General features: G+C 36.6%; 1 protein-coding gene across 5 annotated transcripts in view; it reads left to right on the top strand.

Moving 5' to 3' along the window:
- Positions 1–26,972, top strand: part of brat (brain tumor) — a 718,927-nt gene that overhangs the window by 426,986 nt on the left and 264,969 nt on the right. For 3 of the 5 annotated variants that reach the window (XM_069823297.1, XM_069823298.1, XM_069823296.1), the window contains one exon: positions 3,095–3,147. The exons of the other annotated variants lie outside the window; for them this stretch is intronic. The gene's annotated coding sequence lies outside the window, so the exon portion shown is untranslated. The remainder of the gene's footprint in view (positions 1–3,094; positions 3,148–26,972) is intronic. 5 annotated transcript variants of the gene reach the window in all.

Below are 26,972 nucleotides of genomic sequence, written 5' to 3'. Positions count from 1 at the left end.
AATTCTGAAACCAGTGACATGTTTCGTGCTATTCGTACAGTTATAATTTAGTAGGTATTGAACTATCTTTTACTCGTATTTACGCAGAATCTATAAACTGGCGTTTTGTTTTGGAGGGCTTTCATGTGAACAAAAGGTATCAAAACCGGTCCACCGTTCATTGTCCGGTGTTCTGTGTTGGCCGTCTATTCAGTGCTCGCTGAAAGTAACGCTTTTTAAAATTATATATATTATTGATAAAATCGTGGGCTTCTGTTGCTCCTGATTGGATATGTTTCGTGGTCAGAATGGCTTGAAATTATACGTTTATGTTTCGCCACCAAAAGTATATCGAAAGATTGCATCGAAAACATATTTCAAGTTCGAACTAGTAAAGTGTTATATATTTTGTCGTAAGCTCACAACTCTGATATAAATGAATGTTACAGAATATTCAATCTCGGCTGTATAGTCATAGTCGAAAGTGTATCTTAGTTTCATAAATATTCGCCAATCCCATATGTTGCATGTGGCCCCACAAAGGTAATCATGTTTTCTGATAATTCTAGTTAGTAAATAGTCTGTACTTTTATTAATCTACAAACATTTTGTTCTAATAAAATGTTTCATACATTTTTAGGATACAAGAATTATGCAGTCATCTCGCTTTCGTTTGTTCTTAATTTTCCCAATAAGAAAACTCTGGCCATATCTTGATCTAACAGAAGACAAATACACGGTCGAACTCACATGGCATGGTGTCGTCACAACAGTGACATAATTTATTATTTATTGTCTGTGGGATTCGAATCCATTATCTTTGAATTCACCTTGGCCGACATCCCTATGCGACTAATATTTTCTTTACATGTCACTTAGTCCATGTCTGAATTTTTTTTTTCGCGAACTAGTAGACTGTTAGACTATACGGACACAGGATGGGATCACAATAAGATCGGCACATAGCGTCCCTGCATTTAAGACTACCGATAACATATTGACAAAGTACAAAAATGCGTCTCTACTAACAGAGATTAGAATCTCCAACTTAATGCAGAGTCAGTTCTGTGCTGTAAATCGGTGCCTATACCCTGACTTACAGGCAGAACCCCCTCCCCCCAAACAGATTGGTTCTGTTAAGGATGCAAAGAAAACAGGAAGATCTCTTATGGCAAAATATATTACAATATCTGAGTTTGTGACAAAAAATAATTACGTGACCAGGAGTGTATTTACTTTATTTATTTGTTTTGTAGAGTTAAAACCTTCAGGCATTCCCTTCTACTCAACCAGAACTGCTATGGAATAACTACGTTCACATTCGTAATAACAATAACCATGTTTTTAGCAACCTAGGAACATTGCAATCGTCAATTGATTAAAACAGTGTTGTCCTCATAAAAGTCGGTGAAATTAACGAGTCGTTCTAGCCGGTATCACGTTTGAGCCACACAGTAGCGCCATTCGGAAGCGCTGGTATTATAAGTGGCTTTATATTAAATGACAGTTACTCGATAGGAAATCCGATCGACAGAAATAATGTGATCGGGACAAAATCACTACCTACGTAGCTGGCTCAGGATATATAAAAATGATTGTGTTCAGTGACAGCTACGAGGAAAATTGATTAAAAATATTTAATTTGTTAAAAAAATTGTACAAAATATTTTCTCGTTAATCTCGTAATTTGTAGAAATAGCTCAAATTCACATTAAAATATTACAGTCGGAAAAAATTATGAGTCATTGCAGGAAGATTCGGATCGTATGATAATGCGTTAAAAACCCCTGCTTTTGGTAGAGGAAAGTAGCCTAATATGGGGTACCTACTTTATTTCTTTAATACCGTCGAGAATATCAAATATTTGTATCCACAGATGATGCAAATTGATTCTCCAACTTTTTCCGTTGTAGGGCTCTAGACTGTCATTCATCTACATAAGTATACTACTTTAAGCTACAAACTCGATTTAAAAGAAATATCAAAAGTAGTTTTCTAATATGGGGTGATAGGGGTTTCTAATATGGGATGGGATTTCTAAGTTAAATATGCATACAACTACAATAATTTCAATTACTACACTAAATAATGTATTTAATGATTGTGACCTGTTGGTGCTCTGAGTGAAAGCCACAGGTTCAAATCCCGACTGATTACAAATTGTTTATTCTCAACATTTCAGTAGCTCACTTTTGTTTCCATTTATTAAAAATCATTTTCGGGCTAAGGATGAAGATTCAAAGTAAAAGCATGCAGATATGGAAGCTCCATTTACAATTAATAAGCCTATATCTAAAGTAGTAATGCATAGTCCCTAATATGGTGTACCCCATAGTCGGTCCTCTGCCTACGCCATAGTAGGGAACTGGCCGTGTTGAATTACTAAAGCGTCCAACTATTGTTTAGAATGTAATTAGGCCAAAAACAGAGTAACATCAGGTAGCGTGATTTTCATATTACCACTTGAATATAAATTTGTTGAAAAAAAAAATCCTGATTATATTTTTATACGCATACTATCAACAAAAATTTTCGAGGTGCTAACTTTTTTCTTCGATTGAGGCGTCTTCTCACACAGGGATATGGTGACCTACTCATAGAAAATGTTATCTGTGCTTTTGTGGTTTATAAAGTTTCGAGACGATATCAGCGCAGAACAGCTGAGATTCTGAGGTATCCCATATTAAGCACCACACCATATTAGGCTACTTTCCTCCATATAGATCACGGTCTTAACCTATCGGAGAAATCTTCCCTGGTAGTGGAACGTACACACGCAATCCGTAAATCGCCAGGTGTGCCGTAGAAAGTATTGGATCCAGTTGGTGATTATCCTCCGAGATAACAATCCCGTTCTGCCTCTGATAAGCAGCGGCGTTAATCATGGGATTACTACAGCAGTGCCACAGTCTACTACTACATTTTGAGTGCTTTTTGTGCATGTAGGCGCGAGAATAGGCTTAGAACATCCATGGAGCAGGATTTCTTTATTACATCTGTAGTATAAAGAATGAGAATGCTCTGTTGTACAGCTTTGATCCCACATGTTTGTTACAGTCGTTTTTTTATATAATTCGTCTTATGCCATCGTAACACTTAGCGTTTCTAATTTTAGGATGGCACTGCGGAACACACATTCCAAGTGGTTGTGCTGGAAACGAAAGAAAGGTAAAGTACCATCATCAGTTTATATATTTTGTGTGTTTTCTCTTGCTGTCGATCGATAAACATCTATTCTGCTGTACTTAGCAGAAGTGTCGCTTTTACTTCCTTTATTATCGTTTCCTTATTGTAAATCATAACATATACCGATAGAGAATTTTTGTAAGTGCAGTACTGTGTATGCAGACTCTCCCCAGGCTATTCTCACGGTTTCCTGATGTTCTCACAGTCGCATTCCATTGCTTATGAAATATTAAATTCCGGAACTTCATTTTTTTCTCCCTTAAAAAAAATTGAATTTAAACAGCCAGGCGTTTCGTGAATATTCTTCTTCGAAATTATAGTGTTGTATTTCTTGCTCATCGTGTAATACTGCAAAGATAGTTTTTTTTTTTTTCGAACTAGAGACTTTGTGCTTTTCACATTTTTGTGTGCTTCGTAATGATCTCGTTTCCTCGCTGTTCAGAAAATTAATGAACAGCAGGCATTTTTCTAGTAATTATTTCTGGATTAAGTGCCTCGAGTCTTGTATCGAACAACAGTTAGTGTTGTCGAACAAGCATTTTATGTTAATTCGTCCAGGATCTTTACATCAGACCAATCTTACTTGGTGCTGGCTGTAATATACACAGAGATACAAAATTATTGTTCTTAAGGGGAGAAGATATTTTTTTTAACTTTTTTCCTATTTGGTGTAAATTATTAATTTTTTTTGTATGTAGAGAGCTCATAGCTGTGGCAACTCAACCAAATAAAAATATTTTGAAAAAAAAAAAAAAAAAACATATATATATATATTTGGGGGCCCAAATTAAAAAAAAAAATGTACCCAATGCAGGACTGTACTAAAACCGATATATCTAAACAGTTTTTAAAGATAGATTCAAACAGTTTTTGCAAAGAATTTGCAAAAGTATGTTCTACAAACTGTCTGTAACAGAATTTTGGTATTTGTCCCCACGTTTGTAAAGTAAACAATTAAAATTTAGTAACAATTTTCTGATTTCCCTTCTTGCAAACGGACGTATTTTTTAAATGAAATCAATTAACATTCTGTTACAGAGAAAAGTTTTCTAATAGTCTAAAGAATGTGTGTTCTAAATTTCATGCATGTATCTTTAATAGTTCAGAAATTATATCCATTTTGTCTGGCAATGTAGCAAAAAAAAAAAAAAAATGAAGTTACTGGAAACCGATAAAAGCGGGCGTGTGATTTAAAAATCCATAGCGCAGGAAGTTTAAAAATGACGTCTCAACATACGATAAGGGCACAAAACCCACAAAATGTTATGCAATGCATTCCACACATATCAAAGGGTATTTTAAAGAAAAAAATTTTTTTTTTGAAAGGGTGATTTAAAAATCCATAATGCAGGAAGTTTAAAAATGGCGATCCACACGTCACAGAGTATTTTAAAGAATATATATATATATATATATATATATATATATATATATATTTTAATTTAGTAATTTTTCATCAAAAATACCATCCTCTCCCCTTAAATGACTTGGTTTCTCTGCAACTATATATATATATATATATTTTTTTTTTCTTAGATTGACTGCGAAACGGCCAATGAAGATCTTGATCACTGCTATATACTCCGTCCATCGAAAGAAAGTCCTTTTTTTTTTTTTTTTTTTTTTTTTTTTTTTTTTTTTTTTTTTTTTTTTTTTTTCCCTCCCCCACATATGAGATCCGAATTCAGAACTTACATGTGTGAAATTTATTGCGAATAAAAGATGGTGTTTGAACAGATTAATAAAATTCAGTACCACTTTCATTACCATTGTTCCACGAGGACGAAACCGTTCTTGTCAGCTAACAGTATAACATTTTTCGGCATACATTAGGAGTATAATATTATTTGATTGACCACTGGCGTTAAGAACAGAATAAGAAAGCACAGGAACCACATTTTGCGACGTTGGAACTTTTTGGAAGATTCGAGTAGGTATAAATATTGCAAGAAAGCGATTAGGGTTCTGTAAGCTAGCTCTCTGTAATTCTCCACGTGTATTTCTGTATGTAATATTTTTTCCCCAGTAGCAACGAACTGTTTTAACGATTTACTGCAACGCATCTGCAACCGTGTATTCTGTTGCTTTTCTCATGTTATAACTCTCCGCATTGCGATAATAACTTTGTGCTGAATTCCAGAAATATACTGTTTTGAAAGCGCTCTTACCTCCCGAAATTCCTTGTTTAGATATTACCATAATTTAGTCTTGAATAATGAAAAGGGCTTTAGTGTAGTTCCTGCTTTGGCTTCATAAGAGAACTTGAGTTTGAGTTCCGAAACCAGTTATTTTCACAGAGTAGTTCTGGGTTATATGTAATTCACGACGACCAATTCCTTTCATAGGCCCTATATTCACAGTAGGTGAATATACGTACTATCCATTAGATAATCGGAAATCTTTTGATATCTCTTTTAGTTACAGAATATTAAGACATGAATCGATAATATGCCTATAATTATATTGAGCACTAGTTTAGTAGAATAAAACTAGTAGGAGGAGTAATGGAAATGCATATGGAGTGTTAGTTGGGAGGTCGGAGGAAAAAAGTCCTTTAGGGAGGCCGAGACGTAGATGGGAGGATAATATTAAAATGGATTTGAAGGATATGGGATATGATAGTAGGAACTGGATTAATCTTGCTCAGGATAGGGACCGATGGCGGGATTACGTGAGAAGCGACAATGAACCCCCGGGTTCTCTAAAAACCATAAATAATTATGGGGGTAATGGAAATACTCGAAAAAAATATTCCTACGGTCTCTTTGTCCACCGGATCTGTCCGGAATCGAACCTGTCAAATTTGGTGAGAAACCGCTACCTGATTGAACTATCCAAAAAGAAAGAAACTGTTAAAATGTCTGAAGGCTTATCTTACCTTTATCCATGTTGTATGTATTTATATGCGTCCCCCCACCCCGGTTAAAGCGCAATATTTATTTCAATATTTCCCACGTATTAAGTGGATTTCCATGTTGATGCTGATTCACTATTAAAACTCATTGTGGTTGCAATGTTGTTAGGACCGTGGTTTCCACGCTAAACCCCGGCCGAAGACAATAGATTATAAAAATCTATAAATCAATAACACGACTCTTAACGAAGGGAAGTAAAGCCTGGGAGGAACATTTTATAGGTTTTCGGAACGTGAAGGGCTCTGGTCCTTAACGAAAGTGTTCAAGGCGAAATTTGTCAGTATTTCTTGGCTGTCAGCTGGGATCCCACGATCACAGATACTATGATCTTGGAAATAAAATTCTTTACACTGCCAGACTAGCAGAATCGAATGACTCTATCGGTTGGTTTATCAGTCATTATACCCGGCTTTAAAGGAGGCAGAACTAAAATTAATTAAAGCCTGTTGTGAAGTGTAAATTATAATCCAAGTAAATGGCTGCTGCCTTCATTGCAAGACGAAATCATTTTCCTTTTAGTCTTCACTTTCCAGCGTTAGAGGAAATCAACGGAGGAAACGAAAATAACGGAAACTGGTTATCTTTTTTAAATAGATGTGACACTTACTTCAATGTATGCACTGTAGAAGCATGCTTAACTTATAGCGTAGTGTGCACGGCATGGAGTTTCTTAAAGTTGCTTGTTTGGATTACATATTATGTTCATTGTCACGGTAGTTGGATGCATATTATGGTATTAAATACTGCTGAAAGGGAAGCTCTCTCGTCGAATCTACACTGCGTTCCTTTCGTAAATAAGATAAGGCACATTCCACAGCACTCACTATATCCGGAAGATTAGCGGATGTACAAGTGACAACTGATAACTGAACGGGGATGTGATTCACAGAACTTGAATTGTGTGTGTCTTATATGGGAATCACCGACACACAGATCGGCACGTTTTACTTATAAATTTCACTTCTTACTTATATTTGTTAATCTCTATCACGTACTCTGACCTGTGCGTGTTCTTTGCAATAAGTGTTTAGTGTCTTTCTTTTTTCTAGAATTACATAAGATTAAATATGTAGGTATATTTCATGTCGGCAATTACATTCATGTAATGTGGACCTTATAATTTGGATACGGTGCCGCAATTACATTAGATAAACACTTTCTTGCGGAACGCTCTATTATACCTAAATTTAATACCGCCTATTTCCTCTTCTTAACTAAACTTCACATTTACGCTTCCCCCGTCCACACCTGTGGAGTAACGGTTAGCGCGTCTGGGCGCGAAACCAGATGGCCCGGGTTCGATTCCCGGTTGGGGCAAGTTATCTGGTTCAGGTTTTTTCCGGGGTTTTCCCTCAACCCAATATGAACAAATGCTGGGTAACTTTCGGTATTGGACCCCGGACTCATTTCACCGACATTATCACCTTCATCTCATTCAGACGCTAAATATCCTGAGATGTTGATAAAGCGTCGTAAAATAACCTACAAAAAATTTTCGCTTCCCCTCTGCCTTGGAAATATTGTTTTTTTTTTTTTAATGCCTAGTCACTACTTTGTACCAATCATGAATTGATCTCCTCTTTTAAGTAATATTTATTTCCCAGTTCTATTTTTCATTATCATCTTGAAACATTAATGTATTTAATTTACTATATTGCATATTCATTATTCTACCTTTTGTTCCATTTTTAACTAATACAGAATTAAATAGTGTATAAAAGTGGCAAATTTCACTCTTAAAAGTGAATTTTCTAAAATCATCTCGAAAGCCCACCTGAAGTTATCATATACGGATAAATACAATTAACATACATAAAATTATATATCTGTACGAACTGCAAACTGGGTTGATGTAAAAATTCGTAGCGTTCTTTTTCGCTGCGACGAAAGTTTTTGAGATGAATACAAGAAAGAAATTAATCAGTAAATATTCTCCTACATTTCTATGGCTCTCTGGCAACTCTGGGATAGTTTTTCGATTCCGTGTGTGAAGAAATCTGCCGGTTTGGACTTACAGAAGTCGTGAAGCCAAGTTTGTAAAGCATCTTCGTTGTCAACTGAGTTCCCTTGAAGATTGTTGGATAGAGAACAAAAAAGGTAGAAATCTGAGGGCGCAAGATCGGTAGAATATGGGGGATGTGGAATGACCTCCCAACCAACTCCTGGATAGCTGCTTCGTGCATTATCGTTTTGGAGCAGCATTTGATACAGCCTTCCAAGTCGTCTTTCTTCAATTGCGGCCGCAAGACGTCTGAATTGTTGTCAATAAATGTGAGCAGTTATGGCATCATTTCTGGGAAGCAATTCGTAGTATACGGGGCCTTTATCCCACCAGACACATAACATCATCTGTGGATGGATACCAACTTTCGTACTAGGTGTTATGTGTTGAAACGACAGAACCATTTTCTTGCAGTGCTTTCTCAGATGGCCTTATCCTCGTATACGTCACATGTTTCGAGCTGCCTTTGTTCTTTTATTAAACTCAAACAGAAGAATATGTCGAAAGTGTTCGATTTTTTGCATTTGGCACTCCATCTTCTTCAACCCACAAATAGCACAAACTTTCTTCATTCAAATCTGTAAAATTCAAGATGTATTTACAAGCACAACACACCAAATGACAAACGATAAACAATCTCCTAACAACGCAGTGTTGTGATGACAAACAAAAACACTGCGAATTTAGGCTCCAATCTAGTGTAGGAGCATCTTCCAAAACCATATAGGGAAATTAGATGACAATCCCAGACACAATGAACGCCTTCCAAAATTAGTTTTTTACCATGAAAAATTTTGTTAGTCTTCTTGCCTTCCGTTTGTTGAAATGGATTTGTAGATATGTTTTCTGCTTCCACTTTCAGGATTCAGAGTCGGCTGGTTGTGATGAATGTGTAAGGGTGTTAAAACTCACAGCTGGCCTATACCGTTCTTTGGAAGGAAAATAAGGCGATTTGCCCTTGTTGTAGAACTCTGTTCCTGTATGAATGGCCTCCGGGCAAAATCCACTGGCCTCCTCTCGTCCACATTCTAGTTTGGAGATTGCTTATGGGGCCCATTTACTTAACAACGTAACAAGTAAATGTTTACGATTAGAAGAAAAAACCCAAATACCACAAAAAAATATAATAGAAAAAAAGATAATTTTCATTAGTTTTAATAATTTAATAAAAATATTGGTCTTGCAAACCAAAAAATAAGGAACACCTTTTAAAACTTCAGAAAAAATATTATATCTTTTCATTGCGCAGTAACGTCTTCCACCTATCAGCAGCAGTCCGGTCCATATCTTACTCTGCTCTCTCTCCATTTTTCCAGCTCTTTTTGAATTACGATTAACTCAGCTAATAATTGACCGAAATTATAGCAATTATCCATCGCGAGTAGCTCTCTATTACACACACGGAGTGTCATTTGCTCACAGATGATATGAATGAAATATTTAGCTTCAAGTTATTGCATCAGAACAATACAATCCGAATTGGAAGTTTCTTGGAGTACGTACAGTAGGTGGAAATGAGTCTGAAAATATTAATATTTGTGTGTCCGTGTCAATATGACCGGTATCCAATGAAAAATTAATAGCATGAAGTCCCAACATATGAAGGGGAAATTGAAAACACGTGCACCGGGGGAGGGGGGGGACATATTATACTGTACGTTGAAAACAAAGCGGATCTGCGGCCAAGTAAAACATTTTGTGTGGCTAATCTGCATAAATGTCCAGCTCTGCAGAGACCAATGTATCTTATATATGTGCGTGACAGTTTGAAACAGGAACAGTATCGTAATAAAATTTTTCGAGAGTTCGTGGTTCCAGGCAGTGAGCAGTTCTTAAAGAAAGAGTAGCGTCGAGCTTTTATCTTGTAGCGTAACGTTTTCCTGCTATTGTGCCATGCATTGTACATTGTATCTTCTACGAGTACTGTTTCGTTTGTTCTTTACGTGAATGACGAATCTAGACTTTTCATTGCTTGTTAGGTATTTTGGTAGTTATGAATTCTTAATGATGTTAGTCAACACAATAAATTAGAAAAGCAATTTTAGTGGACATTACGTTTTTGTGTGTTATACGAAAGGTAAGAAGAAGAACGTATCTACTTAATTGAAAAGAAACTCCCCCCCCCCCCCCATCATGGAAATGATAGGTTTTTGTGCTCTTCATTCCCGATGCCATCCATGGGAGTAAGGAGTCATATTTCCTTTCTTTTTTCGTCATGCTATACTTCTTCCTTGCGTACCGATTTACATTCCAGTGTGGTGTAGAGGAGCTACGCATTTCGTGCTTCCCTGGTTGTGGGGTCAGCATGGCACAGGGTGAAGTAATATACAAATCGTAAATAGTCTGTATTTTATGTCTAGTTGACGGAACTTTAATACATGCAGGTTCGGACGTTTGAAATCCCGCTTCCCTGTTAACAATAAGCTCGATTTATTTTTTAAATACGCGACAAGTCTCATTATTTCATTAACTTGACCTTAACTTTCACGTGGATATAACTATACTCCTTAAAATATCAATAGTAGTTCAAAGCGCCACCATTCTTTTACTAGTAGAAAAATTTTCTGGCATTAATAAATTATTAGTACTGAAACTTCCGTAAAACGTTAACGTAAACGTCACTTGTAACTAATAGGTATAGGTCAGTAAAATACAAGTGCATAACAAGCATTAGTAGAGTAGTACTCAGGGAGTCCTGTGCAGGAATCAACGAGTTATGCCACTGGCCGCAAGTATATTAAAACTTAACGCTTGTCTAACGAATTTTATTGCTGTAATTATTGTATATATTATATATCACCGCCATCGGGAGTATACCCAGTTGCAGTGCTGATACATACATACATACATACATACATACATATTTTTAACCAGTGTACCACATGCTTAACGTTTCCGTATACGGGCGTTACCACTTTTAAACCCTTTGTGATGATAGTTCTTTAATACATGTTGCCACCAGTAAAATTCGCTATGTACTATAAAATCGCAAAAAACGGACATTCGCTGTCCCCCCCCCCCCAACCTTCATTATTTGTATTACGCTAAATTATTTGTAAAGTTTTTGTGGAATATATATTATCTGTGTACAACGATTTCTCCTCTAAACTACTGGACAGATATTTTGAGACACACTTTTAATAATATCTGAAGGCCAGGTGTATTGAGAAAGTGTAATTTCGCTTCAGAATACAGACTGAAGAATGTAATCATTTTTGTTCTCGGCGCTTATATCGATTTGACAATTTTATTCTTAGGGTTTTAATGTGTGCGTATCCTCAAACACGTTGATAATACAAAACCTTTTTCAGCTTCAGACTTTTATTTAATTACTGTGAATAAAGAAATTTTCAGAATTTCTTAAATAGGCTACTGTACCAGCGGAGAATAATAATAATAATAATAATAATAATAATAATAATAATAATAATAGTTTATTTTAACTGGCAGAGTTACGGCCTTTGCTGTAAACAAAACATAATTAATATAGTAAGGTCAGTAGCCTACATGGGATTGATGTATTGCAGTTGTATTTTTTGTAAAGAAATATTTTTAGACCTAGGCCTATTGCATATTTTAGGATACATTTTTCATATTTGACTGGTTATTTTTTCTTCGTGCATATCCGGACTGTAGTTACGACAAATATGCAGAGATCCTTTGTTTAGAAGTGTTATTTGAATATTTTGTGAACCTTCCTCAAATTAAGGGCAATTATGTCTAAGTCGTAAACTAGGTATTCGGGTCGGAATTTCAATTAAAATTCAATCATCGTTCTTGCAATAACTCTGTGCAATTTATGCCCTGAAACTGACATCGTAAAGATCCTGAATGACCGATTTGTGCGCTGTGTGCACACATGACTAGATAACGCAATTGTTTTTCAAGGTTGGTAAACGTGCGACACTATTGATACCTCGTCACAATTGACTGATGGGAAGTAAAACCTTTGTCTTCATAACACCGTTTGGCCTTGCTGTTATTCCATGGCTGTGGTTTTGGAGTTGATGCGAAAAGTACGGTGATATGTTACAGACCAGACACCTCTTTGTTCGTTCATTGACCGACTGTCATGTCCAATGATGGACGGATTTTCTATATGGTAGTTGACCGCAGACCAGAACGGAACACGATGGCTGTTAGTGTTAAAGTGACAGTCACTTTGTTCCCAGCTAAAATCCGAGATAACGCTTTCAACACCCCGTCGAACACCCCCTCCCCATCCCAAGTTTTATTTTTAAATTACATTGAATTAAACATCGTGAACCATTTGTCGCGAGTGTTCACACCACATCACGAGTGGCTGGTTACACATCTATAGAGTAGATTGTTCAAAGAATTAGTGTCGAGAGCCAGTGTGCATGTGTTAGCTTTAAAAACCTCGTGAGCTCGGTGAACACATTCAAACTTTGTAGATTTCCAATAATAATGTGCCCCAGTTACCCTCAGCCTAACATCTTTTGTCAGACGAAAGCGTTGCGGATTTTATAAATGATATATTTCTTGATTTAATATTTCAAAATTAAACTAAATTACTGAAAATCTAATCTTTCAGGTAAAACTTCCTGTAAAGCAGATTTGAATAATTTCAAGGGAAAAATTGTTCCGGGGCCGGGTATCGATCCCGGGACCTCTGGTTGAACGTACCAGCGCTCTGCCAACTGAGCTACCCGGGAACTCTACCCGACACTGTCTCAACTTTTCCCTTTATATCCACACAACTCGCGTGGGCTGACGAAACGCCAGAGACCCACATCGAGTGCACACAAACTCTGTGTGACTTGAAGCTTTACCTGAAAGATTAGATTTGCATAATATATACGTCACTATGTACATTAACAGAAAACCACAATTTCAAGTCACACAGTTTGTGTGCACTCGATGTGGGTCTCTGGCGTTTCGTCGGCCCACGCGAGTTGTGTGGATATAAAGGGAAAAGTTGAGACGGTGTCGGGTAGAGTTCCTGGGTAGCTCAGTTGGCAAGCGCTGGTACGTTCAACCAGAGGTCCCGGGATCGATACCCGGCCCCGGAACAATTTTTCCCTTGAAATTATTTAAATTACTGAAATTCAGTTTGAACGAATCACCTGTTTTCTACATAGGAAACACGAATCACCTGTTTTCTACATAGGAAACCCGGCTTCATTTCCTTCCGAGTCCAGGATGTTTTGTGACGGACAAATCATTATTTAAACATGTTTTCTCACCATTTTTCAATATAATTGAACCTATTATCGTTTACTTCATCACCACCTATGGAATATGTGGCTGTCAGCCAACAGTGACATGTTTCGGAACATAGCAAGGGCTTCATTTCTGACCAGCCATTTGACTTTGCAGAATAGAAAGTGTGAATGAATCTATTAGAGCCCGGATTTCCATGCACTAGCATATGACAAAACATGTACAACGAAGTGAAAAAAAAGCTGTAAAAATATGCATTATCAAAATTGAGTTCTACATTATGTTACATTTTTATATTATTTTAAAATAACGTACAACTAATTTATCAATTTTCTTCGCTTAAGCTCGTGTATTTATCTGAAGCACAGTCTTGAACATAGAAAATAATCTTTTTACGTCACATTGAATAACAAGTAACTACATATTTCAGCGCAAAAATTTGAGACGAAGAGAGGTCGATTTTTCTTTTGCTTTTTTAAAAGACGATGAGAACGTGGTGCCGACTACACCATCTCATTCTTCAGCAGAGATTACGAAAGCATTTAGCTGCACCTCCATGCGCCTTAATGGCGTATAAAAGGGCTAACTTTAATTTACTTATATGTTGTGCTCAAAAAGTATTTTGTTGTATGCATCCTGCAGCCAGTGCGTCACCTGTTCCCATGGCGAGGGCGGGCGGAGTTGACGCTACCCCGTACCGGGCGCCGACGAGACTGGTCTGGTCCTCTTACTTGCCATCAGTTTGCTGGCAGTCATCGTGACTGATTTGAATGGGTGGATCCGGGATGAGATGACCTAAAGTGAATTAACCCTCCACGTTAACAAGTTGTAATTAATTTAATGGAAAATTGTGTGGGTAGTTGTTTATTGTGAGCGCATCCCTTCCTAGGGATTAATTGATAGTTTCCTGTTTATTCGAATTTATAGTTTCGTAAATATTAAAAATGGGTCACTCAGAGAAGATGATTTTTTTTATTATGTTCTGTCTCAGAATAGACTGAAGTGTTACATGATGACTGCGTCATGTTAACATACATAGTGAATCATGGTCAATTTCTGAAAGTTAATACTAGAATACAAACTAATTACATTTAAAAACGCAATAGCTGACATATTCCTACCATAAATATGAGGAATAAAAAACTTATATTATGTGCAACAAACATTCTAAACCTGACATGTCCATTTTCTGAAAATGCTACAGATATATCTCTGTTATAAACGAAGATTTTTGTATGGGAAATTTCATATGAATCGATAGCAATATATACAGGGCTTTCATTTCAAAACTTTCCACTCTAAATAACTAATTATTTAAATTGAATTCAATTTAAACAAAACACGTTAATTTAGATATTGAGGGGGAAGTCTGAAACCAGGCTTAATTGCATTTTATATTTCACCTCCAGCCTCCCTCACTTTGAAATTTCAAATACAACCCTATATTTTTATACTTAAATATGAAAGAGCATTCAGTTGTTTATACGCTTCATTTATTTGTTTTCGCATATTTTGTTTTCCATCGTCGCCTGGCACTCTGGATTGTTGTTATTGTTGATTAGAGCTGAAGAAAATAAAGCTGCAACAACTTATTGATCATTTCATGTAATAGTTGTGTTTGCGTATTAAATTATTTTAAAATGGTGTTCATTAAGTCACTAATTCTTGGTCTTCCCGATTTCATTTTATCATGACCTGATCCAATTTCATCATTCTTAACTTCACAATAAGAAAACATGGTACAAAGACTGTCTCTCAGATGCATTTTGTCCGAATTCTTCTTAATCCTACATTGACGTTTCTACTACATTCATAATAACATTGCTCCAAACCGTTTCTTGTGTGAAGATTTGAAACCTTTTTCTCAAAGTTGTAAAATGTGTGATAAAAAGAAAACGAATATCTAACAAATTTCTGTTTATTTTACAGAGAATTTTGCATCATAGCAATGGAAAAATTTGTTTTAGCACGGAATAACCAAATTCCGTTCTTCACACATTTCGTAATCGTCCAATCCATTTTGATTGCTTAATTTGTTCTCAGATTATAGTAATTTATTCCCAAATTATATTAATTTAAACCAAGTTATGTTATATTTTTAACCCTATATAACCGATTAAAAGTAGTTCAAAAATAAAAGCTACAGCACATGTTGTTATCGTGCGGAGTGTGTATTGAGAGGAAGTGTATTGACAGAGTTGCTTCTTGATTGGGATGCGGGTAGTACAGTGAGCAGAAATAGGGCCTACAACGATAACAGACACGTAATCTTTCCATGAGTAGTCATGTTTCAGTAATCCTATACCAAAGTCATGTGTAGCATTGGGTCATAATGCAATTCTGCATAATTATACGTATCGTTGGTGCAGCGGCTAGACCGCTAGAACGTAAGACCATGACGGGATCACGCGTAAAACGGGTTCAGAACCCTGAAAATCGCGGCGGAATTTGTGGTGGACATGATTTTTGGAGTATTTCTTTTTCCCTTGGCACCATTTCCGCCATCTATTCTCCTTTCATGCATTCTAACATTCGGAGAAAGATAAGTCTGTAGAGTTCAGAGTTTCTATATAAAATAAACATAATGTATATTTTCGTAACTCAGTACGCCTAAAGTACATTGATTGCATTGTAATACAATTACTTTGAAGATGAAATATTTTAATCCCTCCGAGTGCCATGTACCAGGTGTTGTGCGTGTGCTTTCCGGTTGGAAAACAGTGTTGTGGTGCTACTAGGTGGTCGAGTTAGATTCATGAAAAGAATTTTCTCTTCTCCCCCTTGTTAAGGTGAGGTTAGGGGTCCCAAGGTAAAGCAGAATATAGTGTAAACAGGAACAGTTGGCCGAGGCAAGGTTCTTCTTCTATTCATTTGTTGGTGTCAACGCTTTCATTTTGTTGAGAAAAAAAAAAAGGCCCTATGTAGAATTTCGACATTTTCACACTTTGTATGTACAGAAACACGATAGCACTTTTAAGCATAGTGCTAATCCGTGTTTTATATGCCTGTGTTATATATTTGAAATTGTGATATTCTTTTATTCTCATAGGTCTTACCATTAGACCTACCTGTGTGGTACTATAGTTTATTTCACTTGTGCCCAGTTGTATAAAAGTCACTAAACCCCATTTCAGTTTGGTTGATACGCCTTCCCTTCTACTCACACTCTCTACTATCAGTGAAGGGGAAGATGCTACTGTCCATCGTACTAATTGACTTGCAACATAGTGAGCAATTTTATTATTGAAAATGTTTACCGATAATCGAGACTCAATACTAAGCGTTTACATTTCATTTTATTGCTGTTCATATCAACTGGCACATGAAAAAGCTACTGAGAGCAGAAGATAAATGTTTTCTCCACTCCTAGTTGCTACTCTACAGCATACACAAAGGGACGATCTGCACTGCGTCACTCCCCCCTGACTTCATAATACAAACTAACATTTCTTAATTTAATTATTAGTTGAAAATATTGTAAGAACGACACTAAAATATACTCAAATATGCAATTGTTAAACATCTATGCCACTGTATTTTATATTCACTTATGTACTTTATTTAATATTTTAATTTCTTGTGAGTACAACTTGGGGGGGGGGTGCAGGTAGAAGAGGTAACAGCTACTGCTCTGTTACTGACGGACTCCGGGCAAGCAGAAGAGGAAATAAATGCCTTCGCATCCTCTGAACTAGTATGAAATACCGCTTAGTATGGGTTATTTTAACTGAACATTAGTAAATAACTCAAGATTAGCTCCTAAGTAAGTTATATACAGTAAAAATAACTTATGGACATGTAAAGAATAACCTTCTTATTAATTCACTCTTAATTATACTGACTTAAACGGTCACTGACTATATGGTAACTTCTTTCTTTAGACATGCATCCTGGTAGCGCTGTATTTTCAAAATTGTCTCGTAATAATGTCTTTCTATTATCTAACATTATTTGTAATATATTGACATTCTATGTATTTTAGTTCAATTCTGCTACACAGTTTGTATTTCATTGGTTATTTAATAGTTCATACTACTTTACGGTTTAATTGATAAGTAACTCTTGTATACACGTAACTTTTATCTAAATCAAATTGCTGTATTCTTTGTAGCCTGTATACTTTTTCCTGGTTGAGTGGAACGACCTTAACTCTGCCAGCTAAAATAAATCCCCCCCCTCCTCCTCATTTTATTATATTTAGTAGTTACAAGATTATTTTTTCATTTTCATATGTATGTTGTAAATAGGAGTTTGAAATATTGAGCTGATGTGCAAATGTTAGATGCAAGGATATTTATTATATTCATTTCGTGTTCAGATTCCCTTTTACAGTACGGGCCGTATTCATAGACATTCTTAGCGCGGGCTTTCGGTGGATGATCAGCGAACTAACGTTTTTCGTATTCATAAACCAGTGTCAGCGATATGATATGATATGAATCTTGTTTAGCACGCTCGTAGCCCGAGCTAGCGAAATGTTTATGAATAGCACCCTTAAAGACCAAATATTCGACTCGCAAACTGGGATATTCCTCATGAGAATATTTTCGTTGCCCTTAATACCGTCAAGTAAATTTCTGAAATATTCCATCACTGGCTCGTAATTCTTACTTTCAGAGAGTCCCACTAATAATTCTTAATTAACTTCTTTGATACATCATAAGGCAGGTCCACAAAGCGGGAACGGAAATGAAAAAAAGAACGTAAATATTGTTAAAATACGAGTAAATGAATGTGAACATTCACAATTAACGAGAAGCTTGCCGGAGCCCGGGAACTAGAACGTGAAAATTAATTATGAATGCTCACATTTTTATACATTTATTTTAACATTTCCAGTCCACACCTGTGGAGTAACGGTTAGCGCGTATAGCCGCAAAACCAGGTGTCCCGGGTTCGATTACCGGTCGGGGCAAGTTACCTGGTTGAGGTTTTTTCCGGGGTTTTCCCTCAACCCAATACGAGCAAAAGCTGGGTAACTTTCGGTGTTGGACCCCGGACTCATTTCACCGGCATTGTCACCTTCATCTCATTCAGACGTTAAATAACCTTAGCTGTTGATAAAGCGTCGTAAAATAACCTACTAAAATAAAAAATTAAAAAATTAACATTTCCGTTCTCGTTCTCATTGTTTCCGTTCCCAGTTTATTGTGGACCAGCCTTGACTCTTGTCAGATATAAACCTATGTTTTTGCATTTTGCGGTAATTTAAATGTTACATATAATGTGGATACACAGTTTATTATTATTATTATTATTATTATTATTATTATTATTATACTCCAATTTTACAGAGAATCCTATTTTACCTGATATAGGTATATTAGGGTCATAAATACATTATGATATTTATATGATATTGATTAATTAAATCTCCTATTGTATTAATCTTATGTTTCAATTTTGAAATTAATAAAATTTTACAAATCTATAAATTCAGCAAATCTATACAACGTTTTATAATTTATACACATGAATGAAATGAAATGAGATGAAATTAAATACTGAAATTCAATCTTGCATTTCAATTAACAAGTTTCATGGAATGTATACTATATTATAACCTAAGCAAACAATCTTAATATTCACTAGCATGTAATTTAAATTTCTGTGGCTTGAAATTTCTGAAGACGTTACACAGTTTTCCGTAAAACAATGTTGTTGCAAGCAGTTTCTAAATTTTATACAACACATTTATGGTGAATTTGTTGTAAATTATTATCCTAATTAATTTCTACCAACTGTTAAAATTAATTATTTATAACAAAATATGTAAAAACTATAGATAAAAAAAAAATAAAAAAAAAGTCGGTGGATATATATAGAAATTTTATCATGTGTTCAGATTATAGCTTTTGTGAACGTAATTCACATATCTCATAAAATCTTGATAACAGCATTTATTTCGGAACACTTGTAATGGTGGGGAGTACTTGCTGTCGCAACTGTCTAATCGACAAACTAGTTCAAGACGTTGTAGTTCAAATTTGTGACACTCAAATAACAAATGTTGAACTGTTTGTAGGGAGTCATCACATGCACAAATATTTCCACCTTCTGTTCCTATCTTGAATCTATCGAAATAACTACCAAACTTGCCATGTCCAATAAGAACTGAGTAAGAACAAAGTTTGGATGCATTAACTTAGAATTTACTCTATCGTAAATCGCAGGGAAGTATAATTGCCTAGTTAAAGCTCTGTGATGTTCGGGTAAAGGGAGATAAGCAGGGCCCGGATTTTGATGACCTAAAGAATACTAAAAAATGACATTAAAATGATGACTTTATAATCAATTAAAAACGACCTAAAAATAAAAAAGAATGACTTAAAAATTACCTTTATTTGTCGACCTCCTTGCGCAATATGGCAATATCACTTAACACTTTATCACTCAACACTGCATTACAATAACTTACAAACACCTTTTTCCAGGGTTTCTTGTACTCTCCAGGCTGTAGTTTCTCCAAGACTTCACAATTTAAAAGGAAAATGTCACCACTGTTTTCGTCATTCATTTCCCCAACAATTACATTTACAACATAACGACCCATGCAATCTGTGGTCTCATCAATTGAGACCCAGATTTTTTTTCCCGCCCAGTTTTGCTGGTATGGCATCAATAGTTTTGTTGTAACATGATTCAATACTACCTTCCTCTCTGTGAATGACTGAATTGTAACCAGTACACAACCCGTGACAGTGCGAACCTCAAGCAGGTAATTTCACCCCCACATTCCTTTAGAGGACAAAGTCTGTCTTAAAATAGACATGACCGGTTAGTTGGACGAGTCCAAATGTTTAACAGAACATGAATAGGGGAGGCCACAATGCAACAGATTTCCAAGAAATCATAGATTTCGTGCTTCAGAAACATAATTTTACTAATATTAACAATAATGCAATCAAAATCGCTAAAAATGACAAAAACCCGGATTTGTTCTTAAAATATGACTAATAGAAAGTAATAATCCGTAAAAAAAAATTGCCTATCAGAGAAAAGTGTCCAAAAATGCATAAAAAATGACCCATCAAATTGGTTTAATTTCACTGAAGATGATATGAGCTACATTTATCTTCCGTAGAGCATTGTCCTAGCATCATCAGAAAAAAGATGCAAAGTCATCGAAATCCGGGTCCTAGAGATGTCATAAAAATGAGTTCGGAGATAAATTAAAATTGAACTTGGAACCCTTATCACAAATAATTTTCTACACAAAACACATCAACTGCTAGCATTATTTGATTTTTGCACATCCACTTGTATAATTAAACTTGTGTGTTCATCTGGGGAACAAAATTCCACCTGGACAAAAAAATGATTTATACCCCTTTACCCGAACACCACAGAATTATTCCATTCATTAATTACACCTTCTTTTAACCTCTTCCCTTACTATTTATTTTACCAGTTTTGTGAAAAAAAGTGTCATATTTTTTTATTTTCGTAAAGAGGTCATTTAATATTGCAGAATCACTGTACATCACTAATTTTATTACATACTTAAAAAATCACTATGAAGTAGACAATGGGACTCAAACGAGTTAACTCGAGTTAATAAATTTTGACACATGTTAGCAACCCGAGTTAACTCGGGATAATAAGGGAAGTGGTTAAACGCATCTTCACATAAGACATAGGGCATTTTGTGTACATAGTTGGATTATCGTAACATGGATGTCAAACACCTAATTAAGAATACATCGCATTGGTAACGAGTAAATGTCTTGTATCACAGATGAGATTCGAACCCTCTGATTTCAGCCTGTACACTACGTCGAGCCGTCGAATATACCACGAGAGAGCATTGTTAGTAATTGATACGAAAAAGAAAAAATCAAAACTAGTCTATACTTGAAACTCTCAAGAGCGAATTCGTGTTTCTCTCCCATGGCTGTTTCGTGGAAGGTTGCAAACGGCTGGGCCGTTGGTCCCATATGTCGTTCGGTAATCCATCAGATAATGGGAATGACAGGTGCCAACCAGTAACGCACATCGGCAGCAGGAAACATGCGTGCGTGCCGCAGTGTGTCAGCTGTCCCGACGGTCAAATTCATTGGCGTTGAAGCGGGCTGGAGTTGTCGCCACTAGGCACTGCTTGTTTGTGCGTGCTAGTGTGTTTCTATGCGTGCTTAAAATACTCCACTGATTTTTAAATCTTCTCCTTCTCCTCCACCTCCACCCACTCGATCGACGTTACGTATGCGACGCGAGCAACGCTACTAACTAAATGTCTTTGTGACGCAAGACTTGGGTAAGTTGGGGTTTTGTATCCTGTTTGTCACAGAATAATAATGCAATTGCTTGTGTAGTCTTGGAAGAGAGTGCGTTGAGGGAAAATATTTTTTAACACTTTCTGGAAAAGATTTGTTAATGTGTCAATGCATTCATGCTCATCTTCTGCAGCATATTAATGACTTGCTATCATCATCATCATCATCATCATCATCATCATCATCATCAAGTCGACCTGGTTGGTGAGTTGGTACCGTATAGCGCTGGCCTTTTATGCCCAAGGTTGCGGGTTCGATCCCGGGCCAGGTCGATGGCATTTAAGTTTGCTTAAATGCGACAGGCTCATGTCAGTAGATTTACTGGCGTGGAAAAAAACTCCTGCGGGACAAAATTCCGGCACATCCGGCGATGCTGATATAACCTCTGCAGTTGCGAGCGTCGTTAAATAAAACATAACATTTAACATTCATCATCATAATCATCATCGTCATCATCTCCTTTCATGGGTTGAGAACTTCGATCCATTCCGTGATCATTTTAAGAACTCACTTCATACGAGTAAATGTATACCATGTATACCATACATCCTTGATCATATATATATATATTTTTTTTTTCTCATGTTATAAAATGGCAACATAAAATGAGAACAACCACCAGATCCTACAGCGTCAAAAAGATATTTTTGGTAACTACTGCTAAATTGAAGTACAGTTACTCCATGCAGTTACATAGGATTATAACGTGACTTCTTTTGCAGTCGCTAGATGGCAACATAGTGAAATTGATAAAAGTGGTTGCCTTGAAAGTTCATTAGGCTCATCAATCTGTATATCTGATTAGGGGTATACTAACTTACTTACTTACAAATGACTTTTAAGGAACCCGCAGGTTCATTGCCGCCCTCACATAAGCCCGCCATCGGTCCCTATCCTGTGCAAGATTAATTCAGTCTCTATCATCATATCCCACCTCCCTCAAATCCATTTTAATATTATCCTTCCATATACGTTTCGGCCTTCCCAAAGGTCTTTTTCCCCCCAATCTCCCAACTAGTCCACACCTGTGGAGTAACGGTTAGCGCGTCTGGCCGTGAAACCAGGTGGCCCAGGTTCGAATCCCGGTCGGGGCAAGTTACCTGGTTGAGGTTTTTTCCGAGGTTTTCCCTCAACCCAATACGAGCAAATGCTGGGTGACTTTCGGTGCTGGACCCCGGATTCATTTCACCGGCATTATCACCTTCATATCATTTAGACGCTAAATAACCTAAGATGTTGATACAGCGTCGTAAAATAACCAAATAAAAAAATTTAAAAAATCTCCCAACTAACACTCTATATGCATTTCTGGATTCGCCCATACTCTGCTACAAACGTAAGACACTCGCACTTACGGTTCTCATTACTTATTTAATATTCCAAAAACAGTGGCACGGCCTATACATCATTGATGGAGGTTGCATACACCAAAGCTTTCGTGTGTCTCCACAACCAGAAATAAGAGGGATTAAGGTCAGGGGAACGAGCAGGCCAACGTACTGGACCTCCCAACCAATCCATCGCCCACTGAATGTCTATGTTAGGTGCTCTCGGACATTTCGGTGTAAATGGGCCGGTGCTCCATCATGCATGAACCACATCTCTAGCCTTTGAAGGTATGAGACTTCCTCCAGCAAGACAGGCAATTCGTTTGCTATGAAATGATATCTCGCACTGTTCGTACGCCCGATATGGAGGAGCAAGTATTGGCCCCCATCAATGATGCACTACAGGAGCGTGTCATCAATACCTGCCAGTACATCCGAGACCAACTAGGAGTGTTCCAAAGAGTGCGTGATTCCCTAAGACTTAGGGCATTGCTATCAATGGACATCACATTGAGCACCTCCTGTAGCGATGATGAACAAGAGCTAGTATGAGTTTTAGGACCGATATTTGTTAGACTTTTAAAATATGGAATACTTTTTAACACTCTGTATATAGTCTATGACAGGGGAGAAACTCTCAGTGTTGTAGACGGAATATAAATTGACCTATCAATTGCCCACGCCGGGAATCAATCAAGAATCGGTTTGATGGATAACGTGTACAGTAGTGGCAAAAAAAAACCGGACCGACCCTTGTAGCTGATACAAAAGAATCCTGTGCTGTGTATTGTGCCAAACTGTAGTAATTTCATTATGGATAGTGAATCCAGAGGTATGTACTGCTATTTAATGTAAAAATACGCAGTTATCTTTGCCGAATAGAGGTAGAAATGTAATATTGATGCCAGATGAAAATAAAACTCTCAAAGTTTTTTCGTCTGTAAGTTTGAGGCACTGAAGGAAACAAAAAGACGGTAAGAATCGAACAAATGCAATAAATTTTATTGTTACAATTAATTATACAAGATAGATGTGTTTTCTGACTAGCAAAATTTGAATCTGTGACTCTTGAAATCAGCTACAAGAGTCGATCCGGTTTTTTTGCCACTGCTGTACACTATTCACGAAGCCAAGGCGGTACTTTGCAGAATTGTAAACGACTTCTGTCTGCGATAAAGGGCTTCCGGCAAAATTCGACCAGCAACATAACAGTCTTTACAGGAGGGAGCTAAATCTGCACTATCCTTCCGGGAATCGATTCAGGATTCGGTGAATGTATAACTACTAATCCCACAGCGTGAGTTACAGCGAAGGACTTTTATTTTAAGATCATCATAAAAATTTTATAGTTTTGATATTTACAAAGCTAAAACCTTTCAAGTAAACAATTCAACGAACATTGAAAGTAACTGAAGTAGCGTCTGGAACTCGTGAATGGAAATGGGTGAAAACTAGAAACGAGTGAAGTTAGCACTGTGCCAGAATATTTACATTGGAAAGACTACATTTGTGACGAGTTTCACTAAATTCGCTCACTTTAGAACGTATCCATACTATTTTTTTTTTTGTCTATACAAGCTCATGGCAACATCTCCCCCAACCATAACACTAAAGTAAAGCAACACAAACAGATGTTTGTTTACAAGCTACATGTAATCCACGTCGTATACATCTTGCAGCTATATTTCGACGTTCATGTAGGTCCTTTCTGAAAGTGACTGGTCATAATTAACATACAAGACATTGCAATCGAAACCCTGGATTATTTTGTAATGTAATTTTTCTTTTAAGTCTGACAAACACGAACTTTCATGGCGCTAGCCGTGAAATACTTCAAGGACACAGATTACTAAATTGGAAAGCATAGATAAATTCTGGAACCATTCCCATATTTCTTATTTTGAAGTCTTCAATTGCGTCATTGCCTCGTTGGTTTTCTAGACCTTGATCGACTGGAACGTGGCCACAAGAAAGATTTTGTATGAGGATGCAGTCACCTGTTATTGAATACTGAAACACATGCATGTTTTCCGTGCTTTATGAAGTAATGTACTTGCATTCTTTTCAAAGTGGTATGCATTTACATATCCAGTTCCTCTTTATATTCATTTTATCGTTGAAAATCCTGTCGCATATACCTTACCGTCTATTCGCTTGCAGATGCTGATTTCTCGAACTGAAATTGCATTTGATTTTCGGACTACTGTTGAAGATGTCACTCTTGATAATACATTTAAAATACGTAGGAGCTATTCCATCTCAAATCGACCGAAATATAGAGAAAATTGACCTTACAATTTCTAAATACAGTGAAACTTTTTTTTTGTACGTAGAGAACTGTGATACAATGCTTTGTGCAAAGTTTGAGGCATCAGAACTTAATAGTGTTTAAATTAAAAATATTTAAATTTATCGTATTTTCATAAAATTAGCAACTTTAAACTGTTGTAGCTCCGAAATCCTTTCACCCAATGATCAAAATCATGGTTTATTTTGATGCTGAGAAATTTTTCTCACTTTCTTACTTTTCTTACTTTTTATGGAAATTGAAAAATTTAGATTTTTCCTCATTAAGACGCCTTTGGCTAGGAAAAAATATTTTTAAAATATATAGTTAGATTCCGCATTGAAAGTACAAATAAACATATTTTTTACTGATGGTATGTTGATAAAGTATTGAAAATATCAAATAAATAAAATAAATAGTACGCGCGTGAACTAACCAGCTGACTGTGAGACGGGAGCTTAGCCGAGACAAGCAAGGCCAGGAGACAAACACGTGATGTGTCGTCTAGCAGTCATGGCTGTGCTAGCTTTATCACAGGTTTTCATAAACACAGGAGTAAAATGACGCCCAACGCTCGCTTATCTTCAGCTCTCGGCTAGTGCTAGCGGTATTGCGCCGTTCAAGTCTAGGCGTGTGAAAATAATTATTTAATACCCTCGAAACTTATTGCCGTACCACTAAGCAAACAATGCCGAATCCTTCTTAATAATGAAAGGTTTTTTCTCAATAGTTTTTTACATTTTTACAAATGATCAGAAAGCCTAAAAACAAGTAAAATCAGATTATCTGTCTCTCTGTGTACAATAAAAATAAGGATTACTTCTTAACATAACCTACCAAATGTCAGCTTCAAAATAAGCTCTCGTTCAATGTTCTGCAGTAAATGGTTCCAGAGTTCTGAGCGCTGATAGAGGCTTGTTTTTATAAAACACGCTAAATTTGTCGCTCAATAATACGGAAACCGTTTGACTTTCGATAGTATATTTTTGAAAATGCACTCCCCCCAGCACCTTGTATAAGTAGGGAAAAAATTAGAGTATAAAAATGCGAGGTTTTTTACTGATCGATTTCATATGGAATAGCCCGTAAGGAAGAACGGTGTCCATCGCTTGGATATGTGGATAGGTGTACTCTTCCTAACCAAGCGTTCCAGGGCTCGATTCCCAGTGTAATGAAAGTAATGCATCTTACTCCCACGGGAGTGTTCGTCCATTGTCTTGTGATTTTTCTGTGATGCCTCAGCAGTGGTCCTGCTTCATGCCGGCCTCAAGACCAAGGTTGTTGGCATTGTGAAATGTCTAGTGTACGAATAAATAAACAGTCCCCTACCAGCAGTAGTGTATTAAGTCGGACAAGAGGAGAGAATGGACTAGAGTGTTTATTAACCATTAAGAAGTAATAACAATTCTAATACGAATAAATGGAAGAGAAGGGAACTTTACGAGAAAACTGCGCTAGGTTGCTGTACGATCTGTAAAATCTGTTTATTCCCTTCCTTTCTACACACAGAATCCTTATTAGCCAATTTGTTTGGAAAGAGTAAAATATTAAAATAATTCATTTGTGTAATGTAGAAAAACGAAGATTCACTTTTCCATTGTCTCACTAAAAGTTTAATTAAGTATTGTATCCACAGCTGTGGAGTAACGGTTAGTATGCCTGACAGTGAAACGAGCAGGCTCGGGTTCAAATCCTGGTTGGTACAGGTTACCTGATTGAGTTTTTTTTCCGGGTCTTTTCCTCGCTCCATTAAGAGCAAATGTTGGGTAACTTTCGGCTGTGGACCCTGAACTCATTGTGCCGGCATTATCACCATCA

This window comes from Periplaneta americana, chromosome 4 (genome assembly GCF_040183065.1).
Source record: "Periplaneta americana isolate PAMFEO1 chromosome 4, P.americana_PAMFEO1_priV1, whole genome shotgun sequence".
NCBI lineage: Eukaryota > Metazoa > Arthropoda > Insecta > Blattodea > Blattidae > Periplaneta > Periplaneta americana.
The sequence above is the reverse complement of the archived record's forward strand: the minus strand, read 5'-3'. Positions and strand labels throughout refer to the sequence as shown.